This window comes from Oncorhynchus clarkii, chromosome 7 (genome assembly GCF_045791955.1).
Source record: "Oncorhynchus clarkii lewisi isolate Uvic-CL-2024 chromosome 7, UVic_Ocla_1.0, whole genome shotgun sequence".
NCBI classification, from domain to species: domain Eukaryota; kingdom Metazoa; phylum Chordata; class Actinopteri; order Salmoniformes; family Salmonidae; genus Oncorhynchus; species Oncorhynchus clarkii.
In genome coordinates, this window is record NC_092153.1 from 20,829,224 (window position 1) to 20,845,815 (window position 16,592).

The following is a 16,592-nucleotide window of genomic DNA, read 5'->3' on the forward strand; positions in this document are numbered from 1 at the left end:
ATGTGTCCCTCCTAACTCAGTTGCCGGAGAGAAAGGAAATCGCTCAGAGATTTCACCATGAGGCCAATGGGGACAGTTACAGAGTTGAATTAATGGTTGTGATAGGAGAAAACTGATGGATCAACAACATTGTAGATACTCCACAATACTAACCTAATTGACAGAGTGAAAAGAAGGAAGCCGGTACAGAATATAAATATTCCAAAACATGCATCCTGTTTGCAACAAGGCACTAAAGTCATACTGCAAAAAATGTGGCAAAGCAATTCGCTTTTTGTCCTGAATACAAAGTGTTATGTTTGGGGCAAATCCAATACAACACATTACTGAGTACCACTCTCCATATTTTCAAGCATAGTGTTGGCTGCATCATGCTATGGGTATGCTTGTAATTGTTAAGGACTGGGGAGTTTTTCAGGATAAAAAAAGACACGGAATGCAGCAAAACACAGGCAGATCAGCTTCACTCTTGCAGATTGTGGCTTCTATCAATGTAATTGTCTGCATCATTTTCAATCCCCCATATATTTTTTGGTAAATATATATACTGTATATATTTGTGAGTGTTATTCAACATTACAGTTGACCTTGTAAGGCCCTACCAGTGGAAACCCCCCTCCTTTCCTAGTCCACCCCCTCAAACATAACAACAACAGTATCATGTGCCTCTTGGATTTCATTAGCAGCTGTCTTCTGATAGGAACCAGCCACTCACTCAGTCTGTGTTTCCTACTTTGTGTTGGTAGCAACGTTCCTTGTACCAGAATACTGGATCCACAATAGAGCTGGCAAAGTGAAAGATTCTGATAGAACATACAATTTGGAACATACGTAGTATCCAATGTAAATCCCCACTACACAACAGTAGTAGTTCTTTAAACCTCCGCCTTTTTGGTGTGAATAGAATTCTGATTGGCACATTATGTTCTCTCTTCTAGGTTTCAGCAGCTAAATTCAATTCACTAAGTTAACTAAATTGAAGTGACTCAAGTTAACTTAAAGTAAATTATGTTTCTGTACTGTAGGGCAAGCAGTTAGTCATTGTACATCAGGGAGAGGGGAGAAGGAGTTCAACTATGTTCCATAACTCTTAATATTTTTTAAATTAAACCATCTCCGATCCATATTCCTAGTCAGAATTAGGTTGGATGTATCGAGAAAGAACTTCCTTCCAATCTTGTTTTTGTTGCCAATTATAATTCCTGAGATAGTTGGCCCAGGATCTCTGAAATGTGATCTGTATGTTTGGTCTGTCCATTCCTCATTCAGCAAAGCAAAGCAAACTCTCTTCCCTATGTTCTGACTTCCCAGTTCCCAGTTCCCACTAGAATTACCTGACGATACTGCAACTAAGAGTATGCATGTATGTTCTTAAAAAGTTATTACAGTATTAGGAACATACAAAAGGAGGAGGTTACTTCAAAGCAACACGAGAACGCACATTCACTTACCCCGTTTTCTGTTTGAGAAGGGCTTTGCTGGCTTTTGGCCATTGATCTGGGGCTGTGAATCGGTGATTTAGAGGGGGGGGGGGGGGGGGGGGGGGGCTACACTCAAGTCAACGAAAGTAAACAACCACCTTTTAATTTGGTGAATTACGTTAACCCACATATTAAGTCAGAGAAGTGTTTTTGCACAAGGATCTACCTACCTATTTACCCACGACACTCTGGGTTTACCCACTGCTACATCTGTTGTGTATGATCATGGTGTGTAGGCAGGGCTGGGTGGGCTGGGGGCCTGGTGGGGTGTGGAGACGGTGGTAGGTCTGGTGGGTCTGGCGTCTGGCATAGCCAGCATTCCAGCTGCAGGAAAGAGGGGAGTTTGCATTACTCACATACCGTAGAGGACCAGGCTATTACACAACACTCCCCACAGAGAACACAGCTAAGGAAACGCTACATCCGGTTGTAGACCTACCAGAGACAACGGAGCATTTTATTCATAGTATCAGAGCTTTTTACCGAGACGTTTGTCACAGGACAAAGGGAACAGACCAGTCCATGCAACAAACTCGAGGACCTCTTAAGAGAAACTAAAAGATGATAGTGTGGTCAGGGAACAAACGTCAGTAGGAGGAAATAAATAGATTTAACTCAATTTACCTGAGCACGAGGGTCAGCCGTCTTTAAACCATTAAAAATGAATATGAAAATGAATAACAGAAGAATGTGTCATTGTTGTAGCACTGAACTATGCAATTGAACACTGAACAGACATAGCCCATGTAACAAAGTTTGAAATGCATCACTGGTATATACAAATGTCTGTTATTCTTCAACATGTCTTTATTACCATCCATATAGACTACAGATTGTGGTGGTCTGTGTGTTTCTCCTTTAGGAGGACTATAGCAGCTAGCCCGGCTCAAATCCATTTAGGACAGAGCTACTCAGAGGCTCTTACGGCATCAGATTTCCTCCTCATTTCCTCTGCAGCCTGTGTTACGGTTTCACGGTCAGATCGGGTTACAAAGCAGCCTCTACTAATGTGTCCAAGCAAGTGAAAGGTTCAATCTCATCTGGTTAAAGTGTAATCTACGGCTGCCACAATGAACAATAAGTCTGTTTTTATACTTAGTAGTTAAATCATGCTTATTTATTGGTAGTTAACAAAAATGGCTATCCGTCAACAGCTCTTTTGAGGTTGAACGTTACTTTGCTCTCAGGTTTAGCAAGAGATATTGAAATATCTACAGGCCATTTAAGTGCACATATTGATCGTTTGCCAACTATTCATCTATCAATCTCATTAATTCACTGACCCATGTATGAAGAAGTAGTGCCATGGCATTGATGTTCTACAGTACGTAGGGATTTTGGGCTTTTTAGGCTTCACAGTCTATCGGTTAGGATATGGGACTGCACTGACTCAGTTCTGTGGTTGTGAGCCCTTCAAATGGAATGCTGAGAAATGCTTGGAAAATCCCACACAGACATCCATTCTCTTTTATCCTGCTCAGGAAAATGCCTAACCAATTGTGTAGTCTATTTGCATACACTTCAAACAGACATACCCCACCAGACATGCCACTATGGGTCTCTTCACTGTACCCAAACCAAAAACAGATTTAATACGTCACTCAGTTATGTATAGAGTCATGTTACGGTGGAATGCTCTGTCACCAGAGGTTACTCAGTTATGTATAGAGCCATGTCATGGTGGAATGCTCTGTCACCAGAGGTTACTCAGTTATGTATAGAGCCATGTCATGATGGAATTTTTTGTTGTCTTTTGTTTGTATTTTTTGTTTGTATTTTGTTGTCTCTTGGTGTCTTTCCTATATACACTGAGTGTACAAAATATTAAGAACACCTTCCTAATATTGAGTTGCACCCCCTTTTGCCCTCAGAACAGCCTGAATTTGTCAGGGCATGGACTCTACACGCTATCGGAGTCGGTACAGCCACCTGGTTTCTTCACGCATTGCGCCGACAGAAACAAGCATCTTATGATTAACGAGACGTGGTGTGATTATAACAACATACAGGAACCTAGAACCTAGAATTCCTTACAAACAAATGTCGACCGCATTACCTACCAAGAGAATTCTCTTCGATTATAATCACAGCCGTATATATCCCCCCCAAGCAGACACATCGATGGCCCTGAATGAACTTCATTGGACTCCATGTAAACTGGAAACCACATATATTCATTGTAGCTGGGGATTTTAAAAAGGCTAATCTGAAAACAAGGCTCCCTAAATTTTATCAGCATATCGAATGCACTACCCGGATGGAAAAAATCCTGGACCATTGTTACTCTAACTTCCACGATGCATACAAAGCACTGACCACGACTCCATTTTTGCTGCTCCCAGCCTATAGACAGAAACTAAAACAGGAAACGCCCGTGCTCAGGTCTGTTCAACGCTGGTCCGACCAATCTGATTCCACGCTGCAAGATTGCTTCGATCATGTGGACTGGGATATGTTCTGCATTGCGTCGGACAATAACATTGATGAATACGCTGACTCGGTGAGCGAGTTTATTAGCAAGTGCATCGGTGATGTTGTACCCACAGCAACTATTAAAACCTTCCTCTACCAGAAACTGTGGATTGATGGCAGCATTCTGAAAGTGCGAACCACTGCTTTTAATCAGGGCAAGGCGACCAGAAACATGACCGAATACAAACAGTGTATCTATTGCCTCCGCAAGGCAATCAAACAAGCTAAGCGTCAGTATAGAGACAAAGTAGAGTCGCTATTCAATGGCTCAGACACGAGAGGTATGTGGCAGGGTCTACAGTCAATCACGGACTACAAAAGAAAAACCAGCCCCGTCGCGGACCACGATGTCCTGCTCCCAGACAAACTAAACAACTTCTTTGCTCGCTTTGAGGACAATTTTGCTCGCTTTGAGGACAATACCAAAACCTGTGGCCTCTCCTTCACCGCAGCCAACGGGAGTAAAGCATTTAAACTTGTTAACCCTCGCACGGCTGCCGGCCCAGACGGCATCCCTAGCCGCGTCCTCAGAGCATGCACAGACCAGCTGGCTGGTGTGTTTACGGACATATTCAATTAATCCTTATCCCAGTCTGCTGTTCCCACATGCTTCAAGAGGGCCACCATTGTTCCAGTTCCCAAGAAAGCTAAGGAAACTGAGCTAAATGACTATCATCAGTCATCATGAAGTGCTTTTTAATTTTTTTTTATTTCACCTTTATTTAACCAGGTAGGCAAGTTGAGAACAAGTTCTCATTTACAATTGCAACCTGGCCAAAATAAAGCAAAGCAGTTCGACACATACAACGACACAGATGGAGTAAAACAAACATACAGTCAATAGTACAGTATAAACAAGTCTATATACGATGTGAGCAAATGAGGTGAGATAAGGGAGGTAAAGGCAAAAAAAAAGGCCATGGTGGCAAAGTAAATACAATATAGCAAGTAAAACACTGGAATGGTAGATTTGCAATGGAAGAATGTGCAAAGTATAAATAAAAATAATGGGGTGCAAAGGAGCAAAATAAATAAATTAATTAAATACAGTAGGGAAAGAGGTAGTTGTTTGGGCTAAATTATAGGTGGGCTATGTACAGGTGCAGTAATCTGTGAGCTGCTCTGACAGTGGGTGCTTAAAGCTAGTGAGGGAGATAAGTGTTTCCAGTTTCAGAGATTTTTGTAGTTTGTTCCAATCATTGGCAGCAGAGAACTGGAAGGAGAGGCGGCCAAAGAAAGAATTGGTTTTGGGGGTGACTAGAGAGATATACCTGCTGGAGCGTGTGCTACAGGTGGGAGATGCTATGGTTTGAGAGACTAGTCAAGGATCATATCACCTCCGCCCTACCTGACACCCTAGACCCACTCCAATTTGCTTACCGCCCCAATAGGTCCACAGATGACGCAATTGCAATCACAATGCACACTGCCCTAACCCATCTGGACAAGAGGACTACCTATGTAAGAATGCTGTTCATCGAATAAAGCTCAGCATTTAACACCATAGTACCCTCCAAACTCGTCATTAAGCTCGAGACCCTGGGTCTTGACCCCACCCTGTGCAACTGGGTCCTGGACTTCCTGACGGGCCGCCCCCAGGTGGTGAGGGTAGGAAACAACATCTCCACCCCGCTGATTCTCAACACTGGGGCCCCACAAGGGTGCGTTCTCAGCCCTCTCCTGTACTCCCTGTTCACCCATGACTGCGTGGCCATGCACGGCTCCAACTCAATCATCAAGTTTGCAGACGACACTACAGTGGTGGGCTTGATTACCAACAACGACGAGATGGCCTACAGGGAGGAGGTGAGGGCCCTTGGAGTGTGGTGTCAGGAAAATAACCTCACACTCAACGTCAACAAAACAAAGGAGATGATGGTGGACTTCAGGAAACAGCAGAGGGAGCAACCCCCTATCTACGTCGACGGGACAGTAGTGGAGAAGGTGGAAAGTTTTAAGTTCCTCTGCGTACACATCACAGACAAACTGAAATGGTCCACCCACACAGACAGCATGGTGAAGAAGGCGCAACAGCGCCTCTTCAACCTCAGGAGGCTGAAGAAATTTGGCTTGTCACCAAAAACACTCAAACTTTACAGATCCACAATCGAGAGCATCCTGTCGGGCTGTATCACCGCCTGGTATGGCAACTGCTCTGCCCACAACCGTAAGGCTCTCCAGAGGGTAGGGAGGTCTGCACAACACGTCACCGGGGGCAAACTACCTGCTCTCCAGGACACCCACACCACCCGATGTCACAGGAAGGCCAAAAAGATCATCAAGGACAACAACCACCCGAGCCACTGCCTGTTTACCCCGCTATCATCAAGAAGGCGAGGTCAGTACAGGTGCATCAAAGCAGGGATCGAGAGACTGAAAAACAGCTTCTATCTCAAGACCATCAGACTGTTAAACAGCCATCACTAACATTGAGTGACTGCTGCCAACATACTGACTCAATCTCTAGCCACTTTAATAATGACAATTGGATGTAATGAAACCAGTTACTTTAAACTATGCCACTTTTTGAATGTTTACATACCCTACTCATCTCATATGTATATACTGTACTCTATACCATCTACTGCATCTTGCCTATGCCGTTCGGCCATCTCTCATCCATATATATTTTTATGTACATATTCTTATTCATTCCTTTACACTTGTGTGTATAAGGTAGTTGTGAAATTGTTAGATTACTTGTTAGATATTACTGCATGGTCAGAACTAGAAGCACAAGCATTTCGCTACACTCGCATTAACATCTGCTAATGTGTATGTGACAAATTAAATTTGATTTAATTTATCGAAACCTTTCCACAGGGATGCTGGCCCATAGTTGACTCCAATGCTTCTCAGTTGGCTGGATGTGCTTTGGGTGCTGGACCACGTATACACAGGAAACTGTTGAGCGAGGAAAAACCCAAATGTTGTAGTTCTTGACACAAAACGGTGAGCCTGGCACCTACTACCATACGCGGTTCAAAGGCACTTACCATGTTGTCTTATCCATTCACCCTCTGAATAGCATATATACACAATCCATGTCTCAATCCTCTCAAGGGTTAAAAATGCTTCTTTAACCCCTCTTCTCCCCTTTATCTATAGTGATTGAAGTGGATTTAACAAGTGACATCAATAAGGGCTCATAGCTTTCACCTGGTCAGTTTATGTCATGGAAAGAGCAGGCGGTCCTAATTATTTTGTATACTCAGTGTATAACTCTTATTTTTGTACTTTGCCATGTGTTTGTAGGTTTTATGTGGACCCCAGGAAGTGTAGCTGCTGCATGTGCAGTAGCTAATGGGGATCCTAATAAATTAAACTTATCTAAACCACATACCCACACTGTGGTGCAGAATACTGTGTTGTAAGCCATCCAGTTTCTGTTTCTTTCAATCACTGACACATTTTTCTGATGTACAGTAAGTTGTATATAGAGGTGTAAAAAGTACCCAAGTCATACTTGAGTAAAAGTAAAGATACTTTAATAGAAAATGACTCAAGTAAAAAGTGAAATTCACCCAGTAAAACACTACTTGAGTAAAAGTATTTGGTTTTAAATATACTTAAGTATCAAAAGTAAATGTAATTGCTAAAATATACACTGGTGGTGTCTTGCTAATTGCCTATAATTTCCACCTGTTGTCTATTCCATTTGCACAACAGCATGTGAAATTTGTCAGTGTTGCTTCCTAAGTGGACAGTTTAATTTCACAGAAGTGTGATTGACTTGGAGTTACATTGTGTTGTTTAAGTGTTCCCTTTATTTTTTGAGTAATGTACAATAAGTATCAAAAGTAAAAGTATAAATAATTTCAAATCCCTCATTTCAAGCAAACCAGATGGCACCACGTTTTTTAAATTTTTTTAAAGATAGCCAGAGGCACACTCCAACACCCAGACATAATTTACAAACAAAGCATGTGTTTCGTGAGTCAAAACTCTAAACTGATAACACTTGTAACGGCCCTGATTTTACATTCAGAACCTTTGAGCATTCATTGTGGTTTCACACATCTTTCACCCCCCGAGTCATCCATGCAACATGTTCTGTGAAATACCATCAGCATATTTTGTTTAGTCACCAAGACAGATAATGATAGGCTCGCCATTGTCATTAATCCAATAGCAAAAAAATACAAGATACAGACTTGAAAACTGTTCTTTTTGAAGTACTGAATAGAAAGGATAGATGGTAAATATCATTTCCCCTACAGTACTTGACTATAACTTGATATACACGTTTCTATCCAGTCTTACATTTCCATTATCCTTATACAAGACATAGGACAAATCAGAAAGTTACTGTAAAGTGATTGGCTACTGAAAACAAACGTAGCTCGGTGTTGTGTTTTGCCCCATGTAACAATGTACAAGATCACCTTGTCGACGTGACTTGTCAACTGACACAGTATCGCCTGCCTCTCTGCTTGACAAAATTCATCAGCTAACAGTGTATCAAGGAAATGCAGATAATGAGTGGAATGTATTGTTAGATACACAACCCAGGTATTTCAGCAGTGCATTTGGATACTACACTAGAATTCCAAAATGGCAGCACATGAGCGACTCGTTCCACTTTGTCCAATTGAAGCAGACTGGCTGATGGAGGACAATGTAGTATTTACAGCCACATCCACACATGATTTGGTTTCACCTTCCAACATCAAATGTATCAATTTGACATCAGTTTATGTAAAAATATAGAAAATATACAGTGTTCAGCAGTTATCAAACTATATACAATGAGCTATGACGTTGAAGTGCAGACTGTCAGTTTAATTTGAGGGTATTTCCATCCATATCGGGTGAACGATTTAGAAATTACAGCACCTTTTGTACATAGTCCCCCCCATTTTAGGGGACCAAAAATATTGGGACAAATTCACTTATGTTTATTGAAGTAGTCAAAATGTAGTATTGAATTTCATGTTACGTACGCCTCTTGGATGAGGGAACGCAACACCCCGCTACATCTCAACTCCCCATGGAGTGAAAAAGTATTTGATCGTAGGTGCGGGGAAGGACTGAGGCAGAGAAAAATACAGTTTACAGGGAATTTATTATTCCTTAACACAGTAATGTGGAGAAAAGGGTCTGGACGGTACCAAAGAAAATAAATATTAAATAGTCCCCTCTCCTACCTTACCTTAAGCACCAACTGGAGCACTAACCAAAATACAGGGTGGTGATCAGCCCAGGTTTTACCTAGTGTGCATAGACAGATTCAATACCACGGATTAGATACGCCCGCAGGCCTCTTGCCGAAACACTCCCAACGTGCGTTCCCCTTCCCCCCCTGGGAACAACTGAAACAGAATAATTTACCAATACTTTAAGTGAACAATTTCAATAACCAGAAACCACTAAGTCCAATTGGCATACACATACCTCTGAAGGCGCAGCTGCAAAATAATATCAACAAAACATTCACTGGCCAACATAGGACATAAAAAGAAGCTCCCCTCCCTGAAGACAGAACATTGTTTTATATCAAGCTGGAGAAGGAGTTGGTAATTGAAGAGACAGCTGTTTCCCCTGACGAGAGGGAGTGGTCGGAGCTCCAATCAGCGATAGGGCGGACCAATCAAAGGCTTTAGGATTCCAGGAAGACATTTCCTGAAATTCACACACATACGAACCCACAACACAAAAACTGGGGAACGTAACACATAATTCCATCATTTTGTGATTAAAGGTGTGATCATTGAAGACATCTTTTACAACGTAATCAAATGAAATAATGGAAAGAAACCGTGTTTAGCAGGCACTGGTTTGCATCAAGCCTGTCAGACCCCAGCAACTTCATTTTGTATGGGGATGTATTCATTCTTGTGGACTTTCTGGATTATTTGTATATTGGTATTGCATTGTATTGCTATTGTATTACTGCACTGTAGGAGCTCGAAACACATAACACAAGCATTTCACGGCACCTGCTGTAACATCTGCTCATCTGGTTACGCAACCAATAAACTTTGATTTGTTTCATATATCTAAACTTGTCACTATCAGATTTCTTATTTATTTACTGTGAAGTCAAATCAGAATAGTCATCATCATAATAGTATATATATATATCATACTTTTAATGTTTCTACTTCACAGACATTTTCATTATGTAGTTCTCATAATCTGCAGTAGACAAACCAGTTGACATGTAAAATCTCTAGGTTCACCAAACGTTTAAGTGGTCATCAATTGAGAGCAGTCAGATGAAGTATTCTAACAAAATAGAAGAGAATCATATCAAAAGTATTGTGAGCATTGCATTGTAAAATGCAAAGACTTTAAATGAAAATGTATTGCAATATGAAACACGGATTAAGTCTGGTGAAAAAGTGACTGTATGATCTTGTGTGTTGCACTTAGTCAATTGAAAATGTGCCTAGAGTTTTGAAACAAACTGCCTTTTTGCAGGATCTGTTGAGATTTTTTTACTAAGAGTTGTGGAAATCTATCACATACTTGTGAAAATTGCAACAAAGCAATAAAAGAAATGGTATCATTAGAAAATGACAAGAAAATCATATCAAGTAAAGTGCATATTGCATTTTGAAAAGCATAGATTGAATATGTATCCAATAGAAAGAGTCATTTGGCGCAATGAACAAGTGACTGTGAATTGGTTTGTTTTACTCAGTCAATTTCAAATGCGCTTTAAGACTTTTGAAACATTAGCCATGATTGAACAAAACTGGAAAAGGAAACCATCTTATGCTCCTTATATGGATACCACTTCCTGCCATAGAGTGCATTGAGTTCAAGGTTCAAATTTGACCAGGAAAATACCTTTCATCCTCCTTCCCCTTTCTAGAGCCAAGGCTGCTGTTCTTAGAAATGTGTTTAACATAATACCACGGAAACAAAGTTCTTGGCAGTCAAAGACACAAACATGGAAATTGATGCCTAATACTAGGAATTCTTATGTTTTCGCCATACTATTTGGTACAAAAGTGTTTTCACAATAAGTGAGTCATGGCGTATGAGTAATACAATCTCAGGGTACAGACTCATCTGCAACTCTGAGGAGGGAAGCAGCATCTCATTACGGCTGAAAAATCACAATAGGTATTGTTTACTATGGAATATAAATATAGAAATTACAGTCACATGTGGATGTTATTAGTATATGTTCCTGCAAAACTCCCTTTACAATTGCTGGAAAACTCCCATTATGCTCACTGTGAAACGAAGCCAAGAGAGTCAGGGAGGATTTGGAACGATTGCACAATCTGTCACACACACGAAACCCATAACTACTATAGCCTACACGGTCCTAGGCCTAGTTACATGGTCTATAACCTGAATGAAAGTGTGCATCTATGTGAGAAATCAGCATTTAAGGACTGTGTTGGATGTACATGTACCCAGGGAGACAGCAACCTTACCTTGGTCAAGGACCAGCTCTCTCTTGACCAGCTCTGTCCCTCGAATTCTAACCTTAACCCTAAACCTCCTAGAAATAGCTTTTTTCTTTGTGGGGACTAACAAAATGTCCCCCGTTGGTCAACTTTTTCTTTGTTTAACTATTCTCGTGGAGACTTCTACAAGTGTAGTTAAACACGTTCACATACGCATGCCCACAAGCGGACACACACACACACACACACACACACACACACACACACACTTCTTCTCCCGTCCCTCAGACAGAGAGTTCAGAGACCCCAAATGGAGGGTGAGCGTTTCAGCACGACAGGGAGCCTGTTTCATTTTGTTGCAGGCTGGGGAAGTAGGTTGAAGGTCAGAGTGGCTCTGTTTGAGCTGCGGGTGTTAGATGACCCCCCTGAAAGGGCCTGGTGCTCCTCGGGGGTTAATGAAATGTACTATGACAGATTGGGGGAAAACATGGAAACTGAACCTCTCTGGGGTTCAACGGGGGTTGGAGAGATCTGTGGTGGTCGGTACTGTGGGTCTATCCTATATAGGAGTCCCTGTAGCACTTCTCTGGTGGACTGTCATATATAATCATGTGGTCTTTAGATATCTAAGACCAGACATGCATTTTTGGTCAATGCAATGGGGGCGTGTTGATTGATGGAAGAAACATGAATGAAGCCCACATTCACACGTGTTACATGACTGACATCTACTGGTTGAGATGGACTTGTAGTACATTCATTTAGAGCACGTAATCAACATTATAGTGTAGTGCTCAACAGTGTTGGGAAGTAGTGAACTAGTGTAGATAGAGGTGTAGCTAAGTACTGGAACTACACACTACACACTACTTTTTGCAAGAAAATCATATATGGTTGAAGTACTGTAGACAATCATTTACTTTCTGTTTATTTGCAACAGACCTGTCTAATTCTCACTTGAAACATTGTTTTCAAGTTTAATATGCAAAATTACACATTCTGTTAATTTGACATAGTAATTCACATTTCCTGTTGCTGCATGATTCTTTTCCTGCTGTAGCAAACTGGCTCAGACTGAGATCCTACGTCTGTATGACCCCAAAGTGACCTTGCAATTTGCAGTCTACGACACTTCAGATTTACATCTGATAACTTATCACAAAGTAGTTTGGATGTAGGGAACCGCTTTTTCAAAGTAAATTTTAACTATCACAGTGCCATCCGTTTTGTCACCAAAGCCCAATACACTACCCACCACTGCGACCTGTACACTCTCGTTGGTTGGCCCTCGCTTCATACTCGTCACCAAACCCACTGGCTACAGGTTATCTACAAGTCTCTGCTAGGTAAAGCCCCGCCTTATCTCAGCTCACTGGTCACCATAGCAGCACCCACTCGTAGCACGCGCTCCAGCAGGTATATCTCACTGGTCACCCCCAAAGCCAATTCCTTCTTTGGTCGTCTTTCCTTCCAGTTCTCTGCTGCCCATGACTGGAACGAACTGCAAAAATCACTGAAGCAGGAGACTCATATCTCCCTCACTAGCTTTAAGCACCAGCTGTCAGAGCAGCTCACAGATCACTGCACCTGTACATAGCCCATCTGTAAACAGCCCATCTATCTATCGTATGTTAGTTTATTCCATGTGTAACTCTGTGTTGTTGTATGTGTCGAATTGCTATGCTTTATCTTGCAAATGAGAACTTGTTCTCACCTAGCCTACCTGGTTAAATAAAAGTGAAATATATATTATATATTTTTAAAGGTAGCTCTTTCCTGCAGGCAAATGACCTAGTGGCCTCATGGGTGGAATGTTATCCATATTTTTCATCATTTCATAATTCTTCAACTTTTTTTTAATGGTGAAAATCCGGTGTTTCTATGTCAAACAGTTTTGTTATATTTGAGTCTTCTGTGATGTATATAAAGTGTAATATTGGGATGCAAACTCAGAATGGAATACATTTCAACCCTATATCTGACATGGTACGGGGTTTTAGGCCCATAACAATGTGTGTGAGTTTTATCATTTTGTTTCAAAGTAGATTTGTTTAAGACTACCAAGAATCACTCTGTGTGACCCTGATTTAGCCCACTGCAGTAGAAGGTTTTAAGTAAACTATATTTTTCTTAAGGATAGCTTTAGCTTGGCACACTATATTTTCAGAGTAGCTTCCCCAACCCTGTTGCACAGTTAAAACATTAGAGGGTACACTGAGTGTCCAAAACAATAGGAACACCTTCCTAATATCGAGTTGCACCCCCTTTTGCCCTCAGAACAGCCTCAATTTGTCAGGTCATGGACTCTACAAAGTATCGAAAGCGTTCCACAGGGTTGCTGGCCCATGTTCCCACAGTGCTTCCCACAGTCGTGTGAAGTTGGCTGGATGTCCTTTGGGTGGTGGACCATTCTTGATACACACGGGAAAGTGTTGGGCGTGAAAAGTGTTGCAGTTCTTGATACAAACCGGTCCGGCCTGGCACCTACTACCAATGTGTTGTCTTATCCATTCACCCTCTGAATGGCACACATACACAATCCACATCTCAATCGTTTCAAGGCTTAGAAACCCTTCTTTAACCCATCTCCTCCCCTTCATCTACACTGACTGAAGTGGATTTAACAAGTGACATCAATGAGGGATCATAGCTTTCACCTGTATTCACTGAATGTACAGAACATTATGAATATTATGCTCTTTCCATGACATAGACTGACCAGGTGAATCCTGCTCTTTCCATGACATAGACTGACCAGGTGAATCCTGCTCTTTCCATGACATAGACTGACCAGGTGAATCCAGGTGAAAGCTATGATCCCTTATTGATGTCACTTGTTAAATCAGTGTGGATGGGGGGGGGAAATAAGGATTTTTAAGCCTTGAGATAATTGAGACATGGATTGTGTATGTTTGCCATTCAGAGGGTGACTGGGCAAGATAACATATTTAAGTGCCTTTGAACAGGGTAGGTGTCAGGCGCGCCAGTTTGAGTGTGTCAAGAACTGCACCGCTGCTGGGTTTTTCAAGTTCAACAGTTTCCTGTGTGTATCAAGAATGGTCCACCCCCCCAAAAGGACATCCAGCCAACTTCACACAACTGTAAGAAGTATTGGAGTCAACACGGGCCAGCATCCCTGTGGAACACCTTCGACACCATGTGGAGTCCATGCCCCGATGAACTGAGGATGTTCTGAGGGAAAAAGGGGGTGCAACTCAATATCAGCAAGGTGTTCCTAATGTTTTGTGCGCTCAGTGTACAGTAGACCTACCAGGGACTTGCTCCCCCCTGACGCAGCCTGACTGGAATGCCTGCTGCCTGGAAGGGTTTGAGGGCTTTTGTTCCCATTCTGCCGTGTGTTCATTTTAGAGTGTGAGAGAACAGGGGTCCTGCTCGCCCGGCAACGTAGAGCACATTGGTGTCACCTGAAGAGGGAGAGGGAGATATAACAAAGATGCACACGGGTTAAAGGGACTAAATGGAGACATAGAACACTTAAACAGGGAAGAGAAGTATACTGAACACATAGAACACTTAAACAGGGAAGAGAAGTATACTGAACACATAGAACACTTAAACAGGGAAGAGAAGTATACTGAACACATAGAACACTTAAACAGGGAAGAGAAGTATACTGAACACATAGAACACTTAAACAGGGAAGAGAAGTATACTGAACACATAGAACACTTAAACAGGGAAGAGAAGTATACTGAACACATAGAACACTTAAACAGGGAAGAGAAGTATACTGAACACATAGAATACTTAAACAGGGAAGAGAAGTATTCTGAACACATAGAACACTTAAACAGGGAAGAGAAGTATACTGAACACATATAACACTTAAACAGGGAAGAGAAGTATACTGAACACATAGAACACTTAAACAGGGAAGAGAAGTATACTGAACACATAGAACACTTAAACAGGGAAGAGAAGTATACTGAACACATAGAACACTTAAACGGGGAAGAGAAGTATACTGAACACATAGAACACTTAAACGGGGAAGAGAAGTATACTGAACACATAGAACACTTAAACAGGGAAGAGAAGTATACTGAACACATAGATCACTTAAACGGGGAAGAGAAGTATACTGAACACATAGAACACTTAAACGGGGAAGAGAAGTATACTGAACACATAGAACACTTAAACAGGGAAGAGAAGTATACTGAACACATAGAACACTTAAACAGGGAAGAGAAGTATACTGAACACATAGAATACTTAAACAGGGAAGAGAAGTATACTGAACACATAGAACACTTAAACAGGGAAGAGAAGTATACTGAACACATAGAATACTTAAACAGGGAAGAGAAGTATACTGAACACATAGAACACTTAAACGGGGAAGAGAAGTATACTGAACACATAGAACACTTAAACAGGGAAGAGAAGTATACTGAACACATAGAACACTTAAACGGGGAAGAGAAGTATACTGAACACATAGAACACTTAAACAGGGAAGAGAAGTATACTGAACACATAGAATACTTAAACAGGGAAGAGAAGTATACTGAACACATAGAACACTTAAACAGGGAAGAGAAGTATACTGAACACATAGAACACTTAAACAGGGAAGAGAAGTATACTGAACACATAGAACACTTAAACAGGGAAGAGAAGTATACTGAACACATAGAACACTTAAACAGGGAAGAGAAGTATACTGAACACATAGAACACTTAAACAGGGAAGAGAAGTATACTGAACACATAGAACACTTAAACAGGGAAGAGAAGTATACTGAACACATAGAACACTTAAACAGGGAAGAGAAGTATACTGAACACATAGAACACTTAAACAGGGAAGAGAAGTATACTGAACACATAGAATACTTAAACAGGGAAGAGAAGTATACTGAACACATAGAACACTTAAACAGGGAAGAGAAGTATACTGAACACATAGAACACTTAAACAGGGAAGAGAAGTATACTGAACACATAGAATACTTAAACAGGGAAGAGAAGTATACTGAACACATAGAACACTTAAACAGGGAAGAGAAGTATACTGAACACATAGAATACTTAAACAGGGAAGAGAAGTATACTGAACACATAGAACACTTAAACAGGGAAGAGAAGTATACTGAACACATAGAACACTTAAACAGGGAAGAGAAGTATACTGAACACATAGAATACTTAAACAGGGAAGAGAAGTATACTGAACACATAGAACACTTAAACAGGGAAGAGAAGTATACTGAACACATAGAACACTTAAACAGGGAAGAGAAGTATA